General features: G+C 43.1%; 1 long non-coding RNA gene across 1 annotated transcript; it reads right to left on the reverse strand.

The window, feature by feature from the left end:
* On the reverse strand, positions 1–27,104 carry LOC138166358 (uncharacterized). Its single transcript, XR_011169643.1, has 2 exons — positions 26,502–27,104; positions 1–312 (listed from the first exon to the last, which is right to left on the reverse strand). It is a non-coding gene; the product is annotated as an uncharacterized lncRNA (long non-coding RNA).
* Between the last annotated feature and the right edge of the window lie 702 nt (positions 27,105–27,806).

Raw genomic sequence — 27,806 nt, forward strand, 5'->3', positions numbered from 1 at the left:
TATAAGAAGAAGAGGCATACCCACAGAATAGTTTAATTGAAAAAATATATGATTTTTTGAAGAGAACTATAAGCTACATATAAGTCACAGCAATCAAGGAAACTTAATGAGTTCTTAGATGGACAGTTGAGATAGGTTTAGTGTCCTTTTTCATCTTGACTTGAGGCTGACTTCCAAATCCCATGGCTCTTCCTCCACAGGCTGACTGCTTCCACCTCTTGCCTGGATTCACATGAAGTCAGCTCTCTGATCCTGTTCCATATCTCAGTTCACAGGGACTGCTCCACTCCAAGCTCTTTGCAGTTTCTGTTTCTAGGAAAACAAAATTTAACAAGGCTACAACAATATTTACACACATTACCAGCACTATCAATTCACTTTCTGCCTGAGAAACCAATGCAGAACAACAGGCAGGGCTTCTGTCTGAGAAATTAATATAGATCAACTGTATCTATACTTTTCCCTGCTCAGACCACATCTGGAGTGTTGTGGTCAGTTCCTGGTACTCCTCATCAAGTACACTGACAAGTTGGAGAGTGTCCAGAAGACGGTGCCCAGTTACAAGAAGGGCCTTGAGGTCATGCCAAATGAAGGCTGGTTGAAGAAACTGAAAGTGATGATCCTGGAGAAGAGAAAGTTTAGGGGAGTCACAGCTTTCTTTTAAGGGCTGTCACATGGAGGAGGGGTCAGACTTGTTCTGCCCAAAAGGCAGAAGCAGGAGCAATGGGTAGAAATTAAAGAGAGGCAGACTTAACCTCCTAACAATTAGAGGTGTTCTAAAGTGGAATGGGCTACCTGAAGAAATAGTGAGTTCCCCATCATTGAAGGTCTTCTAGAAAAGACTGGATAACCATTTGTTGGAGATGAAGTAAAGGGAATTCACATCTGGATAAGGTTGGTTTCTAGGGTCTCTTCCAAATGTAATATGCTATCAGTCTATGAATGACTATAGTTGATATTATTAACAGCTGTTGAAAGAAAGAACCTGAGCCCTTGATTAGTTGACCAAGGCATCCATTGGATAATGAAGCACTTCCATGCTGATTCAGTTCAATTCAAAAAGTATTTATTAAGCATCTAGGAAGAGCCAGCTACTGTATTGGTTCTGTGAATACAAAGAAAAAAATGGAACAGTCCCTACCCTCAAAGAGTTTACATTCTCTTATTGTCACCAATGGAAGAGTGGCTGAAATTTTCATTCCATTCTAAGTGATTCTCCAGTCAGAAGTTGACACCTACCTATGAAATTAACTGCATGAATTTTCCCCTTGTGGAGTGGGTGGGCAGTTGACATCTTCACCCTGTGTTTACTATATAAATATGTGTTTCCTTGATGCTAGATAATCCTGGTGTGGCTTTTTTGAAGAAGGAAAGTAAAAAGCCACCATGGCTAATTCAGGAATTACAAAATATACTGTAGGTATTTCTCATTTGCATTAGGTAAATAGAAGCTGTTTAGAAAAAAATAAAAGAAAATCCCAAAGTAGGAGGAAAAAATTTGGAATTGGGTAAGGAGAAGAGACATCAAAGGTTCTAGTGAAGCAGGTGGTAAAGGGGGTAGGATTGAGTAATCTTCCCTTGGGCTCTGCATACCCTATGAATAAAGCAAATGAGAAAAGAGAGAGAGAGGCCCCCATTCTGGCAAAGAATAAACCATTCCAGACAGCTATAGTTTCATTTTCTCCTGACATGTAGGAACATTGAGAGAAAAGAAAGCATACTGTAGGCAGAGTCAAGGAGACCAAGCATCTCAGAAAGTTGGGTTTCCCCTCCAACCCCCATGACATCTGACATCAGAGCTGTATAATCCCCAACTCTTTCTAACCCCCTCCATCCCCTCAACCTTGTCTTTTTTTATGATTGTTCTTCCTGGGAGGTAAATAAGGATCAGCCATATTGAAAAGTCTGGGGAGGAATTTTCATCGGTCACTGACAGAAAATACCCATCCCATCCAACCCTCCCACCAGGATGCTCTCAGCTGCTTTGGAGAAATACCACACAGGCTTAAGCTCTTTGGAGGCAGGAAATGACTTCTTTTTCTTAATCTTTGCCTGCTCAAAGACCAGCAGCCATCTCAGAGTATAAAATTAACTCTTAGGCATCTGTATATGAATTTCAAAACTTATCTCTCTTCCCTTCCTCCCCCCCTCATCCTTGCTATCTAGGAAGAGTCAGCTACTATGTTGGTTCTGTGAATACAAAGAAAAAAATGAAACAGTCCCTCCCCTCAAAGAGTTTCCATTCTCTTTCTGTCACTAATGAAGACTGGCTGAAATTTTCACTCCATTCTGTGTGATTCTCTGGCCAGAAGTTGACTCCTATCTATGAAGTTAACTGCATTAACCTTCCCCTGGCAGAGTGGGTGGGCAACTGACATCTCCACTCTGTGTTTCTTGCCTAACTGTGTTCTTCCTTCCTTCTTTTCTTCCTTCTTTCTTTCCTTCCTTCCTTTCCTTCTTCCTTTCTTTCCTTTCTTTTTCCTTCCTTTATTTCCTTCTTTATTCGTCTTTCTTCCTCCCTTCTTTCCTTCTTTCCTTTCTTCTTTCCTTCCCCTTCCTTCCTTCCTTCCTACTATCATCCTTCCTTCCTTTCTTTCTTTCTTTCTCTCTCTGTATCTCCCTCTGTGTGTGTCTCTCTCTCTTTGAACTAGCACACTTATCTAGAAATATCCCACATTTAGAGGCCTTGCTTTTTAACTTACAACACACACACACACACACACACACACACACATACAGCCACACAACCATTCAGAAGGCTGGCTCACAAAGCCCACTCCAACGCAGGATAACCAAAGTCAGGAATCTAATTTGATGTTATTCTTATAGAAAGGATAACCATCTGAGCCAGAGACTTGATCCCTCAAGACTCACATGTTGTTCAGAGACTTGGGATGTTTGGCCTTAAGAAGAGAAAATTTTAGGGAAGCCAGGAGACCCATCTTGAAGTATTTGGAAGATTTTCACATGGAAGAAGGATCTGACTGGTTCTGCTTAGCCCCAGGAGGAAGAACTAGGAACAGCTGGTAAAAATTGCAGAGACTGATCTGGGTTATTAAGATTTATCCAAAGATAGAAGAAGTCTGTTTCAGGAGACAATGGGGTCCGTCTCACAGGAGGTGTTTAAGCAGAGGCTGGATGATCATTTGTTAAATATGTTGGAGAGAGGATTTCTGGTCAAGTATAGGTTGTCTAAATGACCTTGAGGTCCTTTTCAACCATGGAATACTGTGACTTTGAGCATAGATTGAACCAGGTGAGAATGAATAAGGAGAAAATTTTTAGCTAAAAGAATACTAGAAGATGGTAGGAGGTAGCATGTTATAGAGAGGTGATCCTGTTGGGAAATATAAGTTATTGAGAGAGAACTGATGGACACACCTCCCTAGAAGCTGAAAAAAAGAGATCATCCACTAGTTGACAAAGGGACTGCAAAAAGTTTTGGTCCAGGGGAGGAATGTAACCTGGGGTTCAAGTGTGGTGCATTTGCATAAGACTTTCCTCATTCATAGAGAGGTAGTATTAGCTAAGCAACATGATGGGTTCCACATATGGACCCACCATATGAATAATATCAATCAATCAGATATTAATTAATCAACAGTATATAGCACTTTTCCATTTACAAAATTATTTACATCTATTATCTCATTTGTTCCCTCACAATAACCCTGGGAGGTAAGTATTATTTTACATAGGAGGAAATAGAATCAAGGAGGCTCAATGATATATGAGATCATGTAATTAGCAAGTATCTAAGGTGGGATTTGAACCCAGGTCTCCAATTCATGCCAAGTATGCTATCCACTACTCTATGCTGTTTCTCATAAATACTATTTCCTCTAAGGTCCTATGGGGATACAGAGGTGAAAATGAATGGCCTGGAGGGAAGAATGCTGTGTATTTGGAGTTATAAGACCTGGGTTTAAATTCTAGCACTTCCATTTACTACTTTTGTGACAAATGACAAGTCACTTCAGTCCCTTGGCCTTCCTCATCCATTAAATGGGGAGGTTAGACTAGTTGGCTTCTGAGTCAACTCTAAACCTATGATTCTATGACCTTAGGCACTTGACTCCCCCTCTCTAGGTCTCAGTTTCCCCAACTGTAAAATGAGGGGTGTTGGACAAGAGGCCCTTCCATCTCGATATCTGTGATTCTGTGATAATGGGAGCTGATGAATAAACTAAAGTTGCGTATGGAATTACACTTGTTCTTCTTGGCCTCTAAAGCATAACAAAGACCACCTGGGCAAAAGTTCTGGGAAGGCAGATTTCAGCTCAGTCATATCCTATGACCTGTGTCACAGAGAGGCAGATTTCAGCTTAACATCAGGGAAGAACTTCCTAATGATGAGAGCTCTCCAGATGTGGAAAGGGCTGCCTGGGAAACAGTGAGCTCCCCGTCAGTAGAGGTGCTCAAACAATCTCGGTGACCCCCCCCCTTGTCTTGGGGAGTGCAAGGGATTCGTATTTCTGGTCAGGGTGAGACTATCTGATCCTTGAACTCTTTCTCAGTCTTAGACATGGGATCCCCTGATCCTCATGATCCCCTGAGCCCTGTCATCGAGACATTTGCAATGTGGTAGGGAAGAAACAACTAACACATTGCAAAAATTAATTAACAACACAAGACAACCTCTGCTAAGAACCCCACGAGGGGTGCAGAGGCTCCAAGCAGCAGCAGGAAGAGCTCAGAGGAGAGGGAGGTCAGAGCAGGGTATTTGTGCTCATCCTTTCTGAAAGCCCTCAGAGGCTTCCAGAGAGGGGGGAAGAGAGAGAAATGAGAGTGGAAGGCATCTGTCAACAATCCTACCTCCCTAGCTGAATTTGAGACTCAGGCCTACACTTGACCTTTATACACATGGAGCTGGCTTTGCTTTTCAGCTTTCCCGAGAGCTGTTAGCAAGGCATCGGATTGTTCTCAACAGAAGGGGCTTCCTTCCACAGAGTTCCCAAACCACACACATGGCAATGAATGCCCCATCCTTTGAAATGTTCTGACCCTGGGGGTCTATTTGATCTCCCCCCTGCAGAAAGAGGGGGCAGCAGGGCAGAAGCAGGGCTCAGGCCTCCCAGGCCCTATACATTCCTCTTTATTCCATTCTTCTGTCTGGGCCAGGGTACCAACCAGGGAGAGAGGTTCAAAGTGATGGATTTCAGTTTGATGACAGGAAGGAAAAAAATAAAATAAAATAAACTTCTTAACCATTAGAGGTTTCCAAAAGTGGAATAAACTGCCCTGGAAGGTAGTCGGTCCCTCCTTGCTGGAGGGCTTCAGGCAGAGGCTGGATGACCATTAGTTGGTATTCAATGCAAAAACTCCACAAGTATTTTTTTTAACATTTTTATTTAAAGTTTTGAGTTCCAAATTCTCTCTCTCCCCTTTTCCTAAGTCAGTAATCAATAAAATATAGGTTATACACATGCAATTATGTACATTTCCATATTGGTAATTTTGTACAAGAAGACTCAAATGAAAGTGAAAACAGCATTCCTCAGTCTGCATTCAGTCAATTTCAGTTCTTTCTCCAGAAGTGGATAGTATACTTCATAATTAGTCCTTTGGGATTGTCTTGGATCATTGTATTGCTGAGAATAGCTAAACCATTCACAGTTCTTCATTGTACTGTATTGCTGTTGCTGAGTACAATATTCTGCTGGTTCTGTTCACTTCACTATGCATCAGTTCATCTAAGTCTTTTCAGGTTTTTCTGAAATCATTCTGCTCATCATTTCTTGTAGCACAATAATATTCCATTACAATCATTTACCACAGCCCCGTGAGTATTTATTAAGTATCTACAAGATAAAAATGAAATTAGCCCTGCCCTCAAATACCTTACATTCTCCTGGGGGCAGGGAAGAAGCAGAAATAGATATGATATGAAGAGGTCATTCGGTGGCGTATCAGAGCTTCAAGGCAGCTAGCTGGTGCAGTGAATAGAGTACTGGGTTTGGAATCAAGAAGACCTGAATTCAGGGCAGCTAGGATAGAGCCCTGGCCCTAAAGTCAGGAGGAGCTAAGTTCAAATCCTGCCTCAGACATTTACTAGCTGTGTGACTCTGGGCAAGGGGTGGAAGGAAGAGTGGAAGAGGAACAGGAGTGGGGGATGAGGAGGGGGGAAGGAAGAGGAAAAGAAGGAGGAGAAGGAGACCTGAGTTCAAATTCTGTTTCAGATTCAAGCATTGTGACTCTGGGCAAATCAATTAACCTGAGTCAGCTTCAAGTTTGCTCATCTGTAAAGAGGGTCGTTGATTCCGTGACCTGTCCAGCCTGTCCAGCTCTCAATCTAGGATCCTTTGTCGACAAATAAATAAATAAAAAGTACTTTTAGAGAAGAGAGATAGAAATGCTAAGAACTGGTCAGATAGAGTTGAGAATTGGTACCTGAGCTAAGCCTTGAATGGAAGTTATGTTACAGGGTGGATTCTTATTCAGCTTCAGAGTGGACAGCTTAGCTGCTGAGGTCGCTTCCAGCTGAATGGTGCTACTTCTAAAGTGAAAGGACCTGGGTTCAAGTCCTGCCTCTGACACTGTATGACTTTACATTTACTTTTCCTGGGCCTCAGTTTCCCTACTTGTAAAATGAAGGGTTGGGACCAGATAGTCCCTGAGCACCCTTCTAGCTCTAAATTTACAGATTTTAAGTCAATTCCTCTGTGTGAGCTACAATTTTCTCAACAATAAAATAAAGGGATGAGACCCAGTGTCTCTGAGGCCTCTTTTGGGTGACTCTGGAATGCATGATGGCCCATTGCTGGGATGGTAACAGGAGCCCTCCTTAGAAGGCTGTTCCTTGACCAGTCACCTCTTACACAGTGGGATGAGGGAGTGAAGATGAGGGGCCCCAAAAGAGACTGAACTTTAGGGGGGGGGGAAGGCAGGGAAAGATGTGAATTCTGTCCCAAGGAGGGTGATGGGCTCCACCTCCCCCACTAAAAAGCCAGTCCAGGCAGTTAGAAGGAAAGCCTGGGGGGAGGAAACTGACTCCATCCCCACTTCTTTGGGAATTTGTTGGTCTTGTAACTTTTACCTCCAACCTCTCACTTAAGAAGAAAAAAAATACAAAAACTCTTGAGTGGAAAATGGAAGAGGCCCTGGTCTGGGATCATTAATCTCTACACAATCAACTCCCTTCTAGCCCTCTTAGAGCAGGGAGTTGGATTTCAGGTGGAATCACACACACTCACACATTCACACACACACACTCACATTCACTCACATGCACACTCACACATTCACACACTGTCATACACACACACACACACACACACACACACACACACACACACACAACCCCAGAGATATAAACCTCCTGTTTGGAACAGAAGTAGGAGGGACAGCTCCCATTCCCTTCTCTATTCCTAGGACCCTGGCCACCCTTGCCCAGAGAGAAGCAGCAGTCTGACTGGCAGCGCATTTCCTTATCTGAATCTCATAGGAAGCAAATACACAGACAATAAGACACAAGAAAGTTTTGACACCATCCAATGCCAGGCCCAAATTTTATAGGTGGAAAAATTGTGACCCAGAGAGAGTAACATCACCCAGTATGGTGACAGCAGAGGTGGACAAATAATAAATGGGTAGAAACTCGACCTGTGATTTCATTGGTTTAGGGGATGTCTGAATAAGAAAACTCTATCGAATGATATAGGTCAGTCTATTGTCTTAGAGTAGAATTTCTTAACCATTTTTTGTCTTGGAGACCCCTTGGACACTCTGTTAGTCTTAGAATAATATTTTTAAATGCATAAAATACATAAGATCACAAAGGAAACCAATTATATTGAAAGACAGATGTATTTTTCCCACCCAAATTAATGGACTCCCTGAAATTAACCCATGGACTCCTTGTGTGGGGGGAGTGTCTGTGGAGCCCAGGTTAAGAACCCTATCTTACAGAATTACCTACAGCACTGAGAGGTTAGGACTTGACCAGAATCTCATGGCCAGAATGCTTCAGATGCAGAACTTGAATTCAGGTCTTAGTTTCAAAAGTTGGGTCTCTAAACTATACCGTGCTCTCTCTAAAGACAATAATAAGAATAACTCCTACATATTAACGCTCTAATGTTTGTAAAATACTACACATATTATGCCATTTGATCTTCACAGCCATATGTAGCACCAATGCAATTTTCACAGTGCCAATGGTCACTATAAATATACTCGCATAGTGCTCAATCACAAAATATAACAGACTCTCCATATAGAAGACAGTAGCAAAGCTTTTATTCAGACACCAGAAAACCAAATCCCAACACTAGGAAACCAAATCCATCATAGCAACATAGAAGTTAATGCACCACAATGTAGCAAAGAGCTACACCATCCTTTAGTCTTCAACCAACACAAGCCTAGCTGTCACAGCAGGTGGCAAACACCAATATTTACTCACAAGCTTAACTGTCTCCTTTGGATGTGTGCTCTCCTCCCTCAGTGTCTAGCTGCTCTGACTCCCAGCTTCCTGTAGGTTCTCTCCACCCTTCGCCAAACTCCTCCCACCACAGGCTCCATGTGATTACATTCAGCTTATTAGGGGTTAGGGTATGTCTGAAAAGCAGGGAAGGTCTTCAAATTCCCTTAGGTTTATTAAGGGGCAGAGAAGATCTTCAAATTACCATTACATTCAGCCCCAAGATATTTCATGTCCCTTAAAAAACAAAAATACATTAACATTTCATTACATAGACTAATGAGAGTTTGGGGGTAACTGGTGTCAACAGAACTTTGCACAATATAACAGGAATAATAGAAAATAAGCACATAAAACCATATCTTGGCATAGGAGATCAGGCACAAGTACTCCATCTTTCCCCCCTCAAATAAATGGGTCTCAAAATCTTGGGGTAAAGGGCAAAGATCTCTTCTCTGAAGTTACTTCCAGCTGAAATTGGATGCAGAGCTGTCCCTGCCCCCAAAACGTCCCGCTCAAGAGGTCAGTTCTTCTGGCATCTGGAGCTTGGTTGACACCAGGTCCAGGGGTAGCACATCACAGGGGGTGGCATCAGGCTTAAGCAATCAGGCATCTGCCGGTGGAGGGTACTAAGCCTGCAGGAAACAAATCTCGCAAACAAATATAACAGACAAAAAGCCAAAAGGAAACAAATATAGGATCAGACATGCTTGTGGAATCCATGAATTTACTATCATAGCTTCATTCATGGGAGAATATATGAGTTAAGGGTACAATTTGGTGATCATCCTCTCCTGAATAAACAACAACTACAGTATTGTCTTTCCCATGTGCTATATAATCTCCACAGCCTTTGGAACATTGTCTGGCTTTACCCATACTTTAGCTCCCAGTTTTATGCTATCAGTAGAACCAAACCTTTAAGTTCCTGATAGTTATTTTAGGAGGGTCAGTTTTCACAAGGGGTAGTGTTTCATAAGGAATAATAATCACTTGAACTATTCTATCATTTTTACAAAACATTTTTAGGTTCTTCACCTAAATTTTGCAATGTCACATTAATTTCTCCTTGATAATTAGCTATTATTATCCCCATTTTAGAGATGAGGAAACTGAGGCAGACAGAGGTTTAGTGACTTTCCCAGGGTCATGCAGCCAGTAGGGTTCAGAGGCAGTACTTGAATCTAGGTCTTAACTTCAAGGTTGACTCTCCACTATATCATGCTGCCTCTGAGGACAATATTATCATTTACAAAACACTCCACAGATCATGTCATTTGAAGTTCACCACAATGCTTTGAGGTAGGTGCTAATATTTTTTTTTAAGCAATCAGGGTTAAGTAACTTGCTCAAGGTTACACGGCCAGTTATTTCTGGGTGTGGTGCTAAGTATCTGAGCCCGGATTTGATCCCCAGGTCATCCCGACAATGGAGCCGGTGCTCTTACTCACTGAGCCACCTGGCCGCCCCAAGGTAGGTGCTATTATTATCCCCATTTTAGGATAGGATGCTGGAGTTTAAGATATTTAGTGATTTGTAGTCATGTCACTGAGTGTCTGAGGCTACATTTGAACTCAGGTCTTTCTGACTCCGAGACTAGTACTCTATCCACCGTACCATCCATTTGCCTGCCTCTGAAGGCTAATCCTCTTGCCTCTTCCCCACAATGGCTCACTAGTCTTAAAATTAGCCCTGACCAGAGCCAAAGAAGCTTCCAAAAGCACCCAAGAGAATTTTCTATGCCATTGGGCACAACCTTCATCGTACCCAGGCTAAAACTGCTCCCCATCATTCTCACCCTTATCCCTGAATCCATATGGGTTGTCTCATAAGCTACAGGGTCAATCTTAAAAATCAAATTTGGAGGCCCCAAGTGGAACAGACCTTGAAAATCATCTCATCAACCCCTGATCTCACAGAGTAGGAAGCTGAGATCTCAGACTCCAGAAAGAGAGACACAGTATCAAAGAGTAAGAAGGCAATAGTCCTACTGTTCTTTGCTGCAGCTGGGACACATCTGGAATATGGTATTCAATCCTGGGAGCCATATTGTGGGAAAGATGGGGAGTTTCCAATAGAGGATGGCTGGGATGGAGGAAGGCTTAGAGAAGATTCATGTTGGGACATGATAGCTGTCTTCAGATATTTGAAAGGCAATTAATGAAAAAGAGGGATTCTATTTGTTTTTGTTTGTATGTTTTTCAACCAAAGGATCAAACTAGGAGTCAGTCAGTTCATAAATTTACTTGTTAAAGTTTGCTATGTGCCAGGCAGTGGGCTAATCTCTGGGGATACTGAGACCAGCAAAGACAATCCCTGCCCTCAGGAGGGCACTCTAAGGGGGAGAAAACATGTAAGCAACTGGGTAGAAACAAGAGACAGACAAAAGTAGATAGAAACTGCATTGGGTGGAAGGGGAAAAAAAGGTAAATTTAAGGTTTTGGTTGCAGTTCAGTAGTTTTTCAGTTGAGCCTGACTCTTCCTGACCCCATTTGGGGTTTTCTTGGCAGAGATACTGGAGTGGTTTGCCATTTCCTTCTCCAATTCATTTTACAGATGAGGAAAATGAGGCAAAAAGGGTGAAGTAACTTGCCCAGGATCAAATACTAAGTGTCTGAAGCCAGAATTGAAGGCAGGAAAAGGAGTCTTTCTGACTCCAGGCTTGGCTCCCTGTAATGTAATGCCAAAAGAAAGGCAACTTCCCAAGGTTCAGAATACCAGCATAGGTGCTCTCCATTTTATTCAGTGACCAACCAAGAACAGAGAAGGTCAAAACATGACATCATTCCAAATACAACATTTACTAAGCAGAGATTAAATAATCTCCAAGGACTACCCCACCCCAGGACCTTCCAATCATTCAATCAATTACAAAGTCTCCATTCTAAATACTTCTCCACCCCTAGGCTATACTTCATTTAATCCACCACAAAGCCCCTCTTCTCAAATGGAGATTAGTTTCCAAAGATAAGGTCAAAAGTTCCCCACCCCTGGATCACAATTGAATCTACCCCAGAGTTACATCAAGTTTAAACACAGCACTTAATACCCAAAGGGAGGTCTTTTCTTCATCTTGACACGAGGCAAGTTCTCAGCAATCTTAGTTCCTGGGGAGACATGGCTTAGCAAAGCCACAAGATACATTGCCAGTCCCTTCATGAATTTATCCTCTGTCTGTAGAACAGTCCTAGAACCCCTGAACACATTAGCAAAGCCCTCTCCCAGGATTTCTGTAAACATACAACAAGAAAATCCTTCTTCAGGGCTTCTGAACCAACAGAAAGGCTCCCAGACCCCTGCAACAACAGCACTGTCCTTCACCAGTGGACAGTATTCATTCTGTCTGCAGGACAGTCTCCAGACCCCTGCAACAACAGCACTGTCCTTCACCAGTGGACAGTATTCACTCTCTGTCTGCAGGACAGTCTCAGGGCTTCTTAGCGAACAGCCAGGTTCCAGGACTTCTTCAACAAAAGGACTGTCTTTCACCAGTGGACAAATCTGGCAAAACAACATCAAAACAGACAGACAAAGTACCAGCAAAACAGCCATGTCTCCTCAGTCCTTGGCAGCTCAGGGGGCAGGTCTCAAAAGTCCAGGGCAATTCAAAGCGGCCACCAGCAATTCTCTTAGTCTCTCTCTCTCCACGAGGTGCTGCTTCCAAAAAAATCTTCCTCCTCTCTCTTGTCTCTCCCAATCTACATCACCAGCTCCTCCCAGTTCAGGACTTTCTTTTCACATCAACAAGCCCATCCCACAGGTGGGATTAACAAACTCTGGGTTTTAACACAATCAATTTGAAAACCAAGCCAATACAGGGGAATCTTTAATTGCCATTACTATCACACTCCCTAACTGTATCACCTAGCTTCCCAAATAAATGTAAGGAAAGGAAAGGAAAAAAAGTAAAGGAAAAGGGAAAGGAAAGGAAATAAAAGCTTCCTAATGTATTGAGGGTGATGAAAACAACCCCTGGTTTGCATGTTCAGCTACACAGGAGGCGCCCCAATGCCCCATCTGTCCAAAGTATCAGGGGTTTCCCTGAGCACCTCCATTACACAATTAGAGCTGTTTCATAGTAACACCTAGCATTTATATAGCACTTTTAGGTTTGTGAAACACTTTATATTATCTCATTTTATCCTTACAACATTATTATTATTCCCTTTGTGCAGATGAGTGGCAAAGTGACTCACCCAGCGTCACATAGCTAATAAGTGCCTGAGGCAGAATTTGAACTTGGGCCTTCCTGATTCCAAATGCAGGTACTTTATCCACTGTACCACCTAGCTGCCTACTAGAAGTCTCCTAGTATTGAAGGTTTTCAAGAAAAAGGTGGATAACTGCTTATCAGAGATGGAAGAAAGGACTTCCTATATAAGCATTCATTGGATTGGATTACCTCTGAAGTCCATGATTTTGAGATTCTGTGAGGTCCAGAGAAGGCAAGGAGTTTGTCCAAGGAGTGGAGGAAATTAATAGAAGAGCCCAGGATTCCCCATTCTTCATCAAACATGGCTTCTCCTTCAATGGCCATGCTCTGTCTTAGTTATCTCTGACCGTTCCTGCTTGGTTTCCTTTGGCACATCACATGCCGCCTCACCCAGTCCTCTTGTCTTGTTTCTTTATACTCTCTCCTTTGGTTATTTCTCACGTGCTTCAATAGATTGGAAGGAAAGTAAATAGAACCAAGAAAACCATACACACGGGGATGCCAGTGATGCCAACAGAAAGCCAAGAATAACAAAAACTAGAATGGAATAATATGAAATCATGTAACCAGGCTCAGTCCCAAAGAAGAGATACAGGAATGCTCCCTGTCTCCTTTCTCTGTAGAGATGGAGGGCTATCAGGGTGGCACACTGCATACAATGCTGGATTTGACTAATGTTGGTTAGTTTGGATGAACTGCCTTTTCCCTCTTTTATGTTTTTGCTGTGAAGAATGGATCTCTGGGAGGGGAAAGAGATATGTTGGAAAGGAAGAAAACAAAAATAACAATTAAAAATATGACTCCTATCTATGTTTCCAGTCTCATTTAATATTAATCCTCGAGGAGGAAGCAGTCACTGAGCTAAAATCAATTTTCCTGCATCACTTAAACAATAAAATGACGTTGCTCTGATACTTTAACCAGGTAAGAATATGGTTCAATGAATTAATCAACAGTATAAAAAGTCCCTGAAAGTCACTGGAATAAATGGAGTGATGTTATACCAGGAGTCTATTTCAATCGGTTGAAGGATTTGATCACACCCTGTGGGTCATTTATAAAATATGGAACCAGTTTGATACCAAGGGATTTAAATGTCTGGAAGTTCAGGGTGGAAATCTTCCTGGTATGCCCCTAAGAAGAAATCAGGTCGGAATAAGAAGAGAGGAGAGCTCCTCAACTTTGACCTCAGCCTCTTTTCCCCTCTCTTCATCAGAATAGGAACTGTCAAGATTTAAAAGGTCAGGGAGATTTTGGACCTCTCCTCCCCTTTATCAATATCCTAGCATGATCTTTAAATAGCAATAGTTGCAGGAAGTATTTGTGTTGGGAGCAAAGAACAGATTATATATGATGAGGAAAGGCAAATTCTAGACCCAGCATAAGATACAGTTATACCATTCCTAAGGGAAATGGGTACCCCCAATAATGAGGAAAGGACTTCCACCACCTAGAAACTCCAAGTTACCTCTTTGCTACATGTGTTCCCTAAGCTTGATCACACTTTCCTCCAAATTCTCTAGGTACTTGAGGGACAATGTATCATAGACTTTTCTGGGGGATGGGATTGTGAGGGGCAGATATTCTTACTATACTACACTAGTCAATAAGCCTTCCTAAAAACTAGCTAAGTCTGGATGAACAATTGATATTAATTGATAACCATGGGGGGGTGGAGTTCACCAGTAGGAGCTCATGAAATATTGTATTAGACAAATACCTATCCACAGTCCCTTAACTCTTAGGGGGAGAAATGGGAATTATGCCCTAGGGACTCAATTTGTCAGTGAGAATGGGAGTTGGGATAGGCAACCCAGAACATGTGTTGTAGTCCCTTTAGACAATCTATGTTCCAGATAAAATGACTACTAATTGTTCCTTGGACTCAACATTCTTCTTATGCTTTCATAGAAATGAATCTCTTGTGCCTGGAATGCACTTCCTCCTCTCACTGCCTTTCAGAATTTTTATCTTCTTCTTCAAGGCTTGGGTCAGAGTGCCATTTTCCCTAAAAAGTTTTCTATGATGATGCCTCCCCTAGTTAATGATCTCTCTTTTCTCCAAGTATCTTGCATTTATGATGTGTTGTATTGCCCAGGTGAATATAAGCTCCTTGAGGGCAAGGGTTGGTTGGTTTGTCTGTTTTTGCATCCCAAACTAGAACATGATAAGAGTAGGTGCTTAATAAATGCTTTATTTTATAGTTGAGGAAATTGAGAGCAAGTAACTTGATTCAAGATCTCACAGGTACTAAGTGGTGTGAATGAAGACTGACAACTTTATGTACCCTCTGACAACAGAACAACAATGAAATATACAACCTGAGTTAATGTGCTACTTTAGTCCAGAAGATCTGAATTCAAAGTCAGCATCAGCTATGTACTAGCTGTGTGACCCTGGGCAAGTCACTTAACCTCTGCTTGCCTTAGTTTTCTCATCTATAAAATGGTTATCACAATAGCACCTACCTCCCAGGGTTATTGTAAAGATAAAATAGATATTATTTGTAAGGTGTTTTGCAAACATTAAAGAAGTATATAAATGTGGGCTATTGTGATTATTATACACTATTAGGCACATCCCTCGATGGATTCAATACCAGTAAGATGCCAACTTGGCAGATGATCAATTTTAACCAATATCTGATGGTTCTTGGCATCCTTGAGCACACACACACACACACACACACACATACACACACACAGAGTATAACTTAGAAATTACTAGCCCTAAGTAGGAATTTTTTCATCTCAAGCAAAAACTGTTTTGATGTTCTTTGGTCTTGAAGAGGATCAATGGCATCATGAGGGAGCTACAGTGACTCACATGAGTGGGGCAGAGCTGAACAAAATCGTCAGCCTCACTCTTTCCTCCAGAGTTGTCAAAGTCCAGAGGCAAGAGAAAAGTTGAGACAACTGGCCATGGTCCCTCAAGCATAACTATTTGGGAGATAGGAGAGGAGAACAGTGGTCTAGAGAACAGTCTGACTTCGGGTATGGTCAGTGAGCCAATAAACACTTATTAAGCACCTACTGTGTGCCAGGACCTATGCTAAGCACTGGGGATACACAAAAAAAACCCCAACAAGACCATCTCTGTTTCAAACCCCCCCCCCACAGGGTAATGTGGTCAATTACAGAAGTGGAAGGAGGGGAGGGGGTGCTGTTGCCTCCCCTGGCGGTCTTGGAGAGGAAGGTTGGATAGGAGAATGGTTAAAGGATGCTGAGGGTGGGACTGCAGCACAGGCTAGCATAGGACAGCAGAGACCCAGGAACAAGGCTGGAGAGGGTGGGCACCTGAATGAAGAAGTCCCCCTCATCCTTCAGTGTCAGCACCCTGAGGCAAAGCCCCATTTACCTCGTGAGAGTATGGTTCCAGCTTTGCAAAGCACAAAGTAAATGCATTGGCTTTTCTTGTCCACCTTTACAATTTTTTCTTGATGGAACTCCAGGTCCCAAGGAACACAATTTGAGAAATACTGCTCCATAAACCAGCAGGGTCTGAAGCTTCTCTTAAAAAAAAAGGCAGACAAAGCAGCTTTCTGTTTTCCCTTCTGGGGTGAATTACATTTACTAGGAACTCTAAATAAATACCAACCCCTGACTCTCTAAACCTCAGACTTGGCTTGGTCCCAATTCTAGAGGGCAGGATGGCTAACTTGTATATCCATATCACAGGGCAACACTTACTTGTCCACTTAACAAATTGTGAAACTCCTCTCTGTGCATTTTATATGTCAAATAAAATATCATTTAAAGCAAGGAAAATGGATAGAGTGCCAGTCAGGAAGACTCCTCTTCTCAAGTACAAATCTGGCCTCGGACACCGACTAGCTGTATGATCGTGGACAATTTACTTAACCCTGTTTTCCTCAGTTTCTTCATCTGTAAAATGAACCGGAGAAGGAAACAACAAACCACTCCAGTATGTTTGCCGAGAAAACCCCAAATGGGGCCATGACTCAAAAACAACCGGTTCCAAAGAGAGAGTTTCAAGAAGACGAACGTGATTGGCTGAACCAAGTGGAAGAGGAACTTCTCTTCATCCTCCTTCTCCCTACATCTCTCTCCATCTGCCTTTAGCTCTTGTTCTCAATGTCCATCCTATTGAGGAAGGCATAGATATCCTTCCCTTTTTCCTCCTATCTAGGCACATTTAAGGGAGTATATAGCTGAATGCTTTGGGCAAAGTAGTGTAGGTTTTTAAGACTTGGACTCAAAAGAAAAAGATGAATAAGCACTTTCCCCTCTCTTCTTTGCAGAGGTAGAGAACTACGGGTGTTAGACATTGAATAGAGCATTAGAAATTTTTGACATTGCTTAATTTTGCTGCATTGTTCCCACCTCCCTTTATTATAATGGATAGCTGGGGTGGGGGTGGTAAGAAACGTCTTACAAAGTGTAAAGTGCCATATAAATATAAGTTTTCTTTATTATTTGGCCAGTCAAGACTGCCAAACATAAGGTCAGGACTCAAAGAAATGTAGATTTATATGTAGATCAAGTTGAACCTAAGAGAAGGCAAGTAGGGGAAGGTTCAGGACACACTTGTTCAGTCAAGACCCAGCCACCAGGACCATTGATGATGACCAGAACCTAGAAGTAGCTTCTCCTGCCTACTGGTCTATCAGGCTGAGGAAATCTAGAAAGCCTGGGGGACCCAATTTGCATAAGGTCAAAACTATTTTCATAATAATACTATGATATTTTCATTTCTAATATTGTTAAAATTGATATATTTCGTTCAGTTGTGTCTGATGTTTTATGACCCCATTTGGGGTTCTTGGCAAAGATACTGGAATGGTTTACAATTTCTTTCTCCAGCTCATTTGACAGATGAGGAAACTGAGGCAAGCAGAGTGAAGTGACTTGCCCAAGGTCACACAGTATGTGTACAAGGCCAGATTTGAATTCAGGTCCTCCTGACTCCAGGCTCAGTGCTCTGTCCACTTAACCACCTAACTACCCTCAATAGTTATAACCCATATAAACAAAAGCTCTTTTCAGGGGGGTCCTCAATAATTTTTAAGAGTATAAAGGGACCCTAAGAACCACTGCTCTGGAGAATAGCTCAGTAAAGTGGAAAGAATACTGGCTTAGGAATCAGATGACCTGGGTTCAAATCCTGACTCGGCTACTCACAGCCTGAGTGCAATGGGCAAGTCACCTCATCTCTCTAGGCCTATTTCTTCTCCAGAATAAGGGGATTAATCTCTAAGTGTTTTATCTAACTTTTCAATTGTCCCTCTCCTTTGTCGGGGATGCTCTAGTCATGATCCCCTAACTTGCTAATTATGCTGAACTCAGCTTGAGTTTAGATAAATCATGTTCCACAGACTGTATTTACTTCAACCCGCCATTCCAGAGAAGAGCCCTCCCAATTTAGAAGGGTTCTCAGCAAGTATCTAGACCAGCACTTCTGAACCTTAGTGGTGACGTGGGCCTCTTTGGTGGTCTGCCCAAGCCTATGGACCCCTCTGCAGATTAGTGTGTTTAAATAATTGAAGGAGGTGAGTAAAAATAAAGATGGGACTTTTTCCCCCCCATCCAAGAACATGTACCATCTGAAATAACAACAGCTAACATTTATATAGCACTTTGCGAAACATTTTACAAATATAATCTCACTTGATTCCCATAACAGCCCTGGAAGGTGGGTGCTGTTCTTATCCCCATTCTACAGATAAGGAAACTGAGGCAGATAACACTCATTTAACTTGCTAAGGGTCACACCATTAGTACATGTCTGAGACTGGATTTGAACTCAGGTCTTCCTGATACCAAGTCAAGGGATCTATCTCCAGGGCTGTGTGGGTGACTCTGTTCTCCAACTTGGGTGGCAATCTATGGATTGCCTGTTCTAGACCAATACCCTCTCTGAAGCCTGAATCACCCTCTACATAACCTTTGGCAAATGACCCCCCAGTCTTCAGCTAGATGTCTGTTTTGTTTTGTTTTCTTCTCTCTTTGGGAAATTCTTCTCAATCCCTCCGATCACTGAGTTTAGGGCCACTCAGGGGTCCCCCCACCCACGGAGGCCTTCTATTTCTGAACACCTTTAATTGTAAAATTTTCCCCTCCAATGAGATATCTGATTCTCAGAAATATCCAGTCCCATTCCTTAGGTTGGGAAGATACTGATTTGACAAGAACCAGGTCTGCCCACATGCCTTTTTGTCTGGCTGATGAGTGGCAGGGAACCAGGAAATGTTGCCTCCCCCACCCCAAAAACAGCCATTCTGATTGCTGGCAGCAGCATGTTATTTCACGTGGCGATCCTGACCTGTTTCCATAACAGGAAGAACCAAGACTTTTCAAGCAGAAACAGAGCCGGCAGCCCGTGCAGATCTGCGCCTATGTTTGGTAACAAACATGTGCTGGGAAAGGTTGTAACTGGCCCAGCTCGCCTCCCGGGCTGTTATCTCTGGGCCTGAGGAGGTTCTCAGAAGCGACGCCAAGGTCTCCAGGAAGCGGCAAACAGTGGGCTCCCTGGCTTCAACAGGAGCAGCAGTTAAAACATTCGTCAGGCTGATGCCACCCCTGCAGCCCGATCTCCTGTTCCTTCCCACTCCTGCATTGTGCCCAGGGTGCAGCTGGCTTGGCTACGCTCTGCTCTCTGTGTCCTAGCCTGCAACCTCATCAGGCCAGCCAGGGCCCCCCAGGAACTCAGAGGCCTGCCCACTCCTCACAGCTCCCAAACAGAGAGAGCGTAAATCTCACAAGGGGGTGGGGGGCAGCTTTCTCTCTCTGCCACTTGCATGGAGAGGACAGGCCACTTCCAGGAGTGATGCTGCCCACTAGAAAATTTCCTCCAGGTCATGGATCACAGCTTTAGTGTTGGAGAACTTCAATGTCATTTAATCTAACTTAACACCCTCACTTTATTGAATAGAAAACCAAAGCCAAGAAATGTTATGTGACTTGCCTAAAGTCATGCAGATACATGGCAAAGCTGGGATTTAAACCCATGTCCTGTGATTTAAATCTGACTCTCTTCCCCTTGTACCAGACATCAAGGTCACTCTTTGGGCTAATGAACTGGGAGAGGAGAGAGAAATGGAGGGAGATCAATGATACACAGGTACATGAAATTCATCTCCCACCTCCATGTCTTTGCACAGGTGGTCACCTCATGCCTGGAATGCTCCTTTACTTCCACCTCTTGGAAATCCTAACTGCCTTCAAGGCCCAGTTTGGATAACACCTCCTACAAGAGATTTTCCCTAAACACTCTTTATGGTGCTTTCTCTATCTCCAAGTCAGTTAAAATTTATATTATATATGTAAGTTTTGGCTCAAAAGGTCAGTTATGGGAGACTCTCTTCGCATTGGCAAGGATTGATTATTCATGGGCAGATGGATTTGGTAAGGGGTGGGGAATCTGCAGCCTTGAGGCCACATGTGGCCCTTTAGGTCCTCAAGTGCAGCCTTTTGACTGAATCCAAACTTCACAGATCAAACCTAAGCCCACCCATGGGCTGGAGAGAAAAGAAATCTTATTTCTTCTGGCTTCCTGCTTCAAGTTCCAGGAACCAAGTCTTACTTTCAGAGAAGACGCTTAATTTCAACCTCTCATCAGGTTCCTGAGGGGAGAGAGAGATTCTGAGAAGAAACCAGCATGTAGAGAAGTGGTGATCTCTATCACAGTCCTTTTCCCAGTTTACTAAGCTAGAGATGTTGGGGAATTTCACCTTGGGTGAGACCTGACACACTCTTTCTTGGTTGAACTGAGTCTTCTCATTCCCAAAAGTGAGCTCATTCATTCTGTGTTAGCTGGTATGTCTCCCATGTATATTTTCTCATATTGGGGGAAGTATTTTCTCCTATTTCTGTTTTACTAATGACTTAGATTAATAGACTTATTTTCTGTTTGCTATGTATGTTCATTTTAGAACTGGGAAGTGAGTCAAGCCTTGGAAATACATACATACATACACACATACACACATATTCCTTTCCCATTTTGAAATACTTATTGGAAATGTAGCTTAAACCTAAAAATTACTTCCCCTAGACTAATAATATTTCAGGGAACAGATGGATGTAATTCTATTTCTTCTCTCTGAGAAGACCAGATTGGCCAGCCTCTGACCCCAACCTCCTACTTCCTTCCACAGGCAGGAATTAAAGTGTCCCTTGGAGAAAAGTGAGTGAGGAGACCCTAGAGATGATGTCTATTCTTGCCTCCCCACAAGTCACATCCAGACAGACCCATGTGTGTATATATATATATATGACCTACATGGGCAAAACGTAACAACCCCACATACTCCCTCACATATATAATTTGCATCTACTTAGGTGCACAGACCTATCTGCCTAAAAGCAGGAGGGAAGGAGGGAAGACCTGAATTCAAATGTGGCCTGAGATACTTACTTGCTAGGTGATCCTCGGGAAATAATTTAAATTCTGTCTCAGTTTCCTCGCCTGTAAAATGGGAAAAATAATAATGCCTACTCCCAGAGTCCTTGTAAGGACAAAATGAGGTGATATTAATAAAGTGCTTTGCAAAACCTTAAAGCACTGTATACATACTGTCTACTCATTACTTAGCATCATGAATCAAAATGGAAATAGATGTTGAAGATGGTCTACTTTAACCCCCTCACTTTACAGATGAGAAAACTGAGGCCCAACTTGTCTCAGGTCATGCAAATGGTAAATATTAAAGGCAAGATTTGAATCCAGAACTGCACTGCTCACTCCATCGTACCACCTCTCCCTCTCTTTCTCCCCCTTCCCCCGCTCATCTCTCCCTCTCCCTCCCTCTCTCTCTCTGTCTCTTTTTCCCCCTTCCCCCACTTATCTCTCTCCTCTCTCTCTCTCCACAAATACATACATGCATGTGGGAGGAATAGATAGGTATGTATGTATATATATATATATATATATATACACACGTGTGTGTACATATATTTAAATAAAATTGTTAGAATTTATATAGCACTTTAAGGTTTATAATATAAAACACCATACATATGTTGTTATCTCATTTGACCCTCACAACAACCATGGATAGTTGATGTAATTATTGTTCCCATTACAGATGAGAAAACTGAGGCTCAGAGTGGTTTAAGTGACTTACCTGGGGTCACATAGCTAGTAAGTAAATGCTATATCCCACCCCTCTTTCCTTGGTAGAATCTAAAATCCTAGAGGGCAAGATTTACTTTTATCTGTGTATTTCTGGTGCCTTATACCATGCATGGCACACAATGGATTGAATTGAGCTAACTTCTTTTCTTTGGAAGTAAGGATGGCAGGCCCCCTTGGCCTCCATCCCTGGCTTTGCAAAGTCCAGACTCTTGGTTCTCCCAGACACAGAACAGGTAGGGCAGATGAGGGCAAAGAGAAGGGGCCGCATCCCGTCGTTCTCCTGGTGTTTAAGGAGAAACACCAGGCAGACCTTTCAGTGCTGGCATGGCTTCACAGAACATTTGCAGGCCTGTAGTTGGGGAGGTGGGAATGAGAGGAACCTGACGAGGGCCTGTTAGCCTGTTTTCAATTCTACTCAGCCAATTTTTCAGTGAGAGAATCACAGAATTTTGGATTTGGAAGGAACTTTGTCAGTCATCTGGTCCAACCCCTACCCCCAAAATGGGCCTGCTGGCCACCATCCCCAACACATGGTCATCCAACCTTTGCTCGAAGGCCTTCAGCTGAAGGAAGTCATTACTTTAGAAGGCAGCTCATTCCACCCATTGTTAGGAGGTTTTTCCTCACTAAATGGGACAAAATTAGACAAAAGCTTAATACCTGGTCTGGTTTGGTTTTTTCCCTGTGGGAATAAGCAGATCAGGCCAAATACCTCTTCCATATGACAGCCCTTCCTGGCTTAAACACAGTCTTCCTCCCCCAGCGCTTAGCACAGTGTCTGGCCCATTCACTGTTGGTCATTCCTTTCAGTTTTGTCTGACTCTTTGTGACCCCGTTTGGGGTTTTCTTAGCAAAGATACAGGAGTGGTTTGCCATGTCCTTCTCCAAATGGCACATAGTAGGTGCTTCATAAATGTTTATTGACTGGCTGACCAAGATGAACATTTCAAGCCCCTTAAACCTTCCCTGTGATCACATTCAGCAATGTGCAAGGCTGATGTCTATTATACCTTCTTACACTTCTAGGAGCAGGCACAGGGTTAGGCAGATGGTAGTTATTGTTTGGCCTTCATCCCTGAAGAGGACCATGACATCAGGAAGATGATGGCATGATTTGGATTTAAGTGAGGCAAAGCTGTGCAAACTCACCAGCCTCACTTTCGCCTCCAGAGCCATCTGGATCCAGTGGCAAGATATAGACCAGGATGCCTGGAGATGGGCCCTAAGTAGGCAGAAGGAGAGAAGGGGGGGGAAAGACCAACTCCCAGAACTTTAGAGGTCACCCATCCTCGCCAGACCTTAAATAGGAATCCACATCCCGCCCCCTACTAGAGCATCTATGCCAAGTGGCTCATTCAACAGCTGCTTTCAGGAAAACTCCAGGGATGGGAATCCTGCTACTAATGGGCTACCCAAGTGGCCTATTCCATTTGGGGTGTTAGGAAGTCTTTCCTGACATCAAGGCTAAATTAAACTGGTCCTTTTGCAATTTCCAGTCTCCGGTCCTGGTTCTGCCCACCCTGGGGCTAAACCCAACAAGTCTAATCCTGAGGACTGGAGGAGTTTTGAGTCCCTGCTTTATGATTCTCAGATCCTATCTTTCTCTCCACCCCTTCTCGTCCCACCCTCTCCACCCTTCTTCCTGGACTTTGAAGCTTCACCCTTAAGCAAAAATAGGAATCAGAAGATGTGGGGATGGTCCCTGAGGAGACACAGGGTCTCAATGGCAGCCTGGCCTACTTATAGTAGCTTTGGGAATAACCAAAAGAAAGAGGAAATACAAAATCTAAAAGTCCAGCAAGGGATTGACTCCGGTGCACCCGAATACCCCCAAAGAAGTGCAGCCCACTCCCCTCCCAAGACAGTCCAGTCAAATTTTGAACATCTCTCATTACCAGAACATTTTTCCTGACCTGCCTCAATTATATCTTTTATTCCCCACTAGCCAGGCAGAATGGCTTGTCCTCTTCCCCACAAAAACCCTTCAGACATTTGAAGCCAGGCCTCATTTTCTTCCCTTTATCTTCTCCCAGCTAAACATCCCTAGTTTCTTCACCTGATACTTATAGGACCTAGACTCCAGACTTTACCAGCCTGGTGGCCTTCCTCTGGATACCCTTCAGTTTGTCACCCTGTCCAACTCTTCATGACCCCATTTGGAGTTTTCTTGGCAAGGATACTGAAGTGATTTGCCATTTCCTTCTCCAGTTCATTTTACAGATGAGGAAACTGAAACAACCAGGGTTAAGTGACTTGTCCAGAGTCACACAGCTAGTAATTGTCTGAGGCCAGATTCGAACTCAGGATGATGAATCTTCCTAACTCCAGACCCAGTACTCTACTCACTACTGCCTAGCTGCCCCTGAAAGAAACTACATGTACACATATCAGTCAACAAGCATTTGTTAAGGGCCTTCTATCTATTAGGTACTTGGGATACAAAAATAGAATAGTCCTCACTCCCCCCCAAGATATTTACATCTGAGTTGCCCCTGAAGATGGTGGGCTTCCCCCTTACTGTATTACTTCAAAATGAAGCAAGATAACCACTCCTCCGGGATGTTGTAAGAAAGCCTCTAAGTTCCTTGAGTACCGAGACTGTTCTCCTTTTGTCTTTACATTCCCAGCACAGAATATAATGGCAGGAAGAGAGTAAGAAGACAGAAATGCTTGCTGATTGACTGACAGATTCATATATAGTCTCTATTCACATTCCTTCCTTCCCAGGCTTCAATTTACACCAAAACGTTTCAAAGTAACTGAGAAAAACTAGTCAGGGCCAATATCCCACTGGACAGCTTTTTTGAGATTGCAAAATTCAGACAAGAGAAAATGCAAAAGCTCTCCTGGGTCTTTCTGTTTGCCCCCTCCTGCCCTGTAGTCAGCCTGCCCTCCCCACCTCAGTTCCCCAGGGATGAGGATTCTCAGGGCCATGGGGCCAGCCCCTCCTAGCAACCCTCCAAGCCAGCCTTTGCCAGCTGCCCGCCTCTGGCCTCATGAAAGCCAGGGTCAGCGAAAATGTCACTCCTTCCCTTGGTTACTTGCCTTCCCAGGAGAGTCTTTGGGGTTGCCAAGGATCGGCATTTCAGATTGGCCCATGGGCTCCATCCATGAGAAGCTGAGTCCCCAACTGCGGCTGCTTTTGACAGGCCTCATTGTTGGAATTTTACCTCCCTTGTACCCCTTGCTTTATTGGGGCTCAGTAACCTCCCATTAAGGGCCAAGAAGGGTGAAGGGATTGAGTTGGTGGCTTTACAAAAATCACCAAAGTCATTGGGAAGGACAGCAGCAGGGGCAAGAGGCCTAAAAGCTCTGGGTAGAAGGATGGTTTTCTGCCAAGTTAAGCCATTGGAGGGAGGGAACACCTCACACAAAAACAGCGCAGGGCAGAGGCATCTTGAGGAAAGGATCATTCTTAAAACATTCTAGATGGGTATTCATACAGCCTCAGCTTGAAGACTTCTAGAGATAGAGAGCTCACTACTTTCAGAGGCAACCAACTCCCCTTTGGAATAGCTATTATCATGAAGTAATCCCAGTGCATAGTAGAGTCAAGGGACTTGGGTTCAAGTTCTGACTTGGCTATTCACCACCTGTATAACTTTGGGTTTCATATTTGGGGCATTGTTTTCTTCTCTGTAAAATGATGAGGTCCAACCTTGTGACAGGAAGATGATGAACTCAATATGGAGAACAAGATTTGTGTTTTTGGATATGGCCAAAGTGGGATTCTGTTTTGTTTAAATATGCATATTTTTATAAAGATTTTGTTTTTTATTTTCTTTTTTTCCAGTTTGGAGAGGGAAAGGGGAGAAAATAGGCACATGTTAATTGAAAAATAATAAAAAATAAGGGGGAGTCCAACTAAGTGGTCTCTAAGGCCCTTCCTAGTCCTATACCTATGATCCTATGACACAATTGAACAATAAATATTTATTAAATTGATATTTATTCTGTAGATAGAGGTAGATATATGTAAGTCTGCATATAATACATATGCTTATATATCAGGTGGTTATTATGCTTCATGCTCAAAGAGAACCAAAATGACATCACTATGTCAGGGTCAAGGTACAGTGTGTCCGATTGTGATTGGTCAGGCCAATTGGAGCTCGGGGTGCTTTACCACGGATGGGGTACAAATAGTCCACATGAACATTTGGCATAGAGATGTCTTTAAATGTGCACATTTCATATATGTATGTGTGTGTCTATGTGTCTGTGTATCTGTGTGTATAATTTATAATTCTTGCTTTCCCATTCAGAAAGGAAGCACCTAGCACATAGTAGGTGCTTGACAAATGTTGTCGATAGAGTAATATAAACATTTGGTGGCTTTTATTACTATTAATTGAGTCAAAAGCCCACTCTGAAAGCCCCCTGTAGAAGCAGGCTGATACTACCTCTAGAATGAAAAGATAAAGAAAACATTTAGCCAAGCATGGAAGATTGAAACCAGAAAGGCTGAGAGGAGAGCATTTCTTTTCAGAAGGGGTTTTTCTGAAAATTCTCACCACCAGCAGGATCCAGCTGGTGACCCCACATACCTCAAGGAAAGGAGACTTGTCTATACTAAGGGATTTCTTTGGCTCTGGCTGCCATGGCTAACCCCCACCCACCGAGTTGTCGAACATCCCTGGTTCCAAGGTGTAAACATCTCCCAACGGCATGCCTTACCACCTCTCCATCCCTTTCCTCCCAGCCATCTCTGCAGCTTCCCTTCAGTGGCCCAGGCACCCTTTGCAGACCCCACAAGAGTTATAGACTTACTGTGTCTCTGGGACAGACGGGCTTGTGAACAGGGAAGTAATTACAGTGTTGGAGTTTCCGTGCCTGTATTCTCATTGGGATCCGACCGACTTACTCATTTCCATGAAATTCCCCCAAAGCCCTTTGGGGATCTTTTTTTTATTACATTTTATTAGCAATTTTTATGGGGGAAGAGGGAGGGAGGGAGCCTCATTTCATTTTTTATCATGATGTAGTTCATAAGATAGAGTGGTGAGATTACAAGGAAGTTAAATTCCAGTGGGAAGAGCCTTGGCTCTGGAACCAGAGGGTCTGCTGCTTACCGCGTGTGATGCCAGGGAATTGGATCCAATTCCTTCATCTCTCAGGGCCTCAGTTTCCTCAAGCATAAAATGAGGCCAGTGGAGTAGATGGCCTCAGAGCTCCCTTCCAGCTGTAAATAACAGATGATGCTGGTACTGAGAAAAACCCCCATGAAATCCTCAGAAAGTCTCCTCTCTTCTAAGGAAGGTGAGAAATGTATGCTGGGTCACGTCAATGGCCCAGCCAGACCAGCGTCCTAAATCAAATCAGTGGCACTGAGGAATGTTTGGGGGAAGAAGAGACAACTCCTAGTTATGAAATATCCCCAATCATTCTTCTGTAATTTTTAAGTCTTGTCCATTCTCCTTCCACCGTAAGTCTCACATCCTTTCCCATTTCTCCACTCATGAAAGTTGCTTCATCTTGCAATAGCTTCTAGTAAGATCAAGATCTCTTTGCTTCCAGCATTTGCTTTCTCTAATCTATCCCCCAAATCAGCTCCAAAATAATCCTCCTGAAACACAGTTATTCCCTCACTCAAGAATTTTCAGTGGCTCCCTCTTGCCTCTAAGATAAAACACCTCCTCAGTTTGGCATTTAAAGTCCCCACAGTCTAGCTACAGATGATTTTTCTAGACTAATTTCACAATACTTCCATTTTACATATTCTTTTTAGTCATTTTTCCAATCCTTCATGATCCCATTCGGGGTTTTCATGGCAAAGATACTAGAGTGGTTTGCTATTTCCTTCTTCAAGATCATTTTACAGAAACTGAGGCAGATAATGTCAAATAACTTACCCAGGGTCACACAGCTAGTAAGTGGCTGAGGTCAGATTTGAACTCACAAAGTTGAATCTTGCTGACTATAGGTTCAGAGCTCTATGTACTACACCACCTATCAGCCCTTTAGACACTCTACATTCCAGTCAAACTGGACTACTTACCCACCAAGCACATTCCCTGGACTGAACATTTCATTAGCTATTGCCATGCCTTTGCTCAGGCTGTGCCCCCCTCCACC

The sequence above is a fragment of the Petaurus breviceps genome, unplaced genomic scaffold (genome assembly GCF_028583685.1).
Source record: "Petaurus breviceps papuanus isolate PSGF00001 unplaced genomic scaffold, PetGlider_PUasm1.0 100, whole genome shotgun sequence".
Taxonomy (NCBI): domain Eukaryota; kingdom Metazoa; phylum Chordata; class Mammalia; order Diprotodontia; family Petauridae; genus Petaurus; species Petaurus breviceps.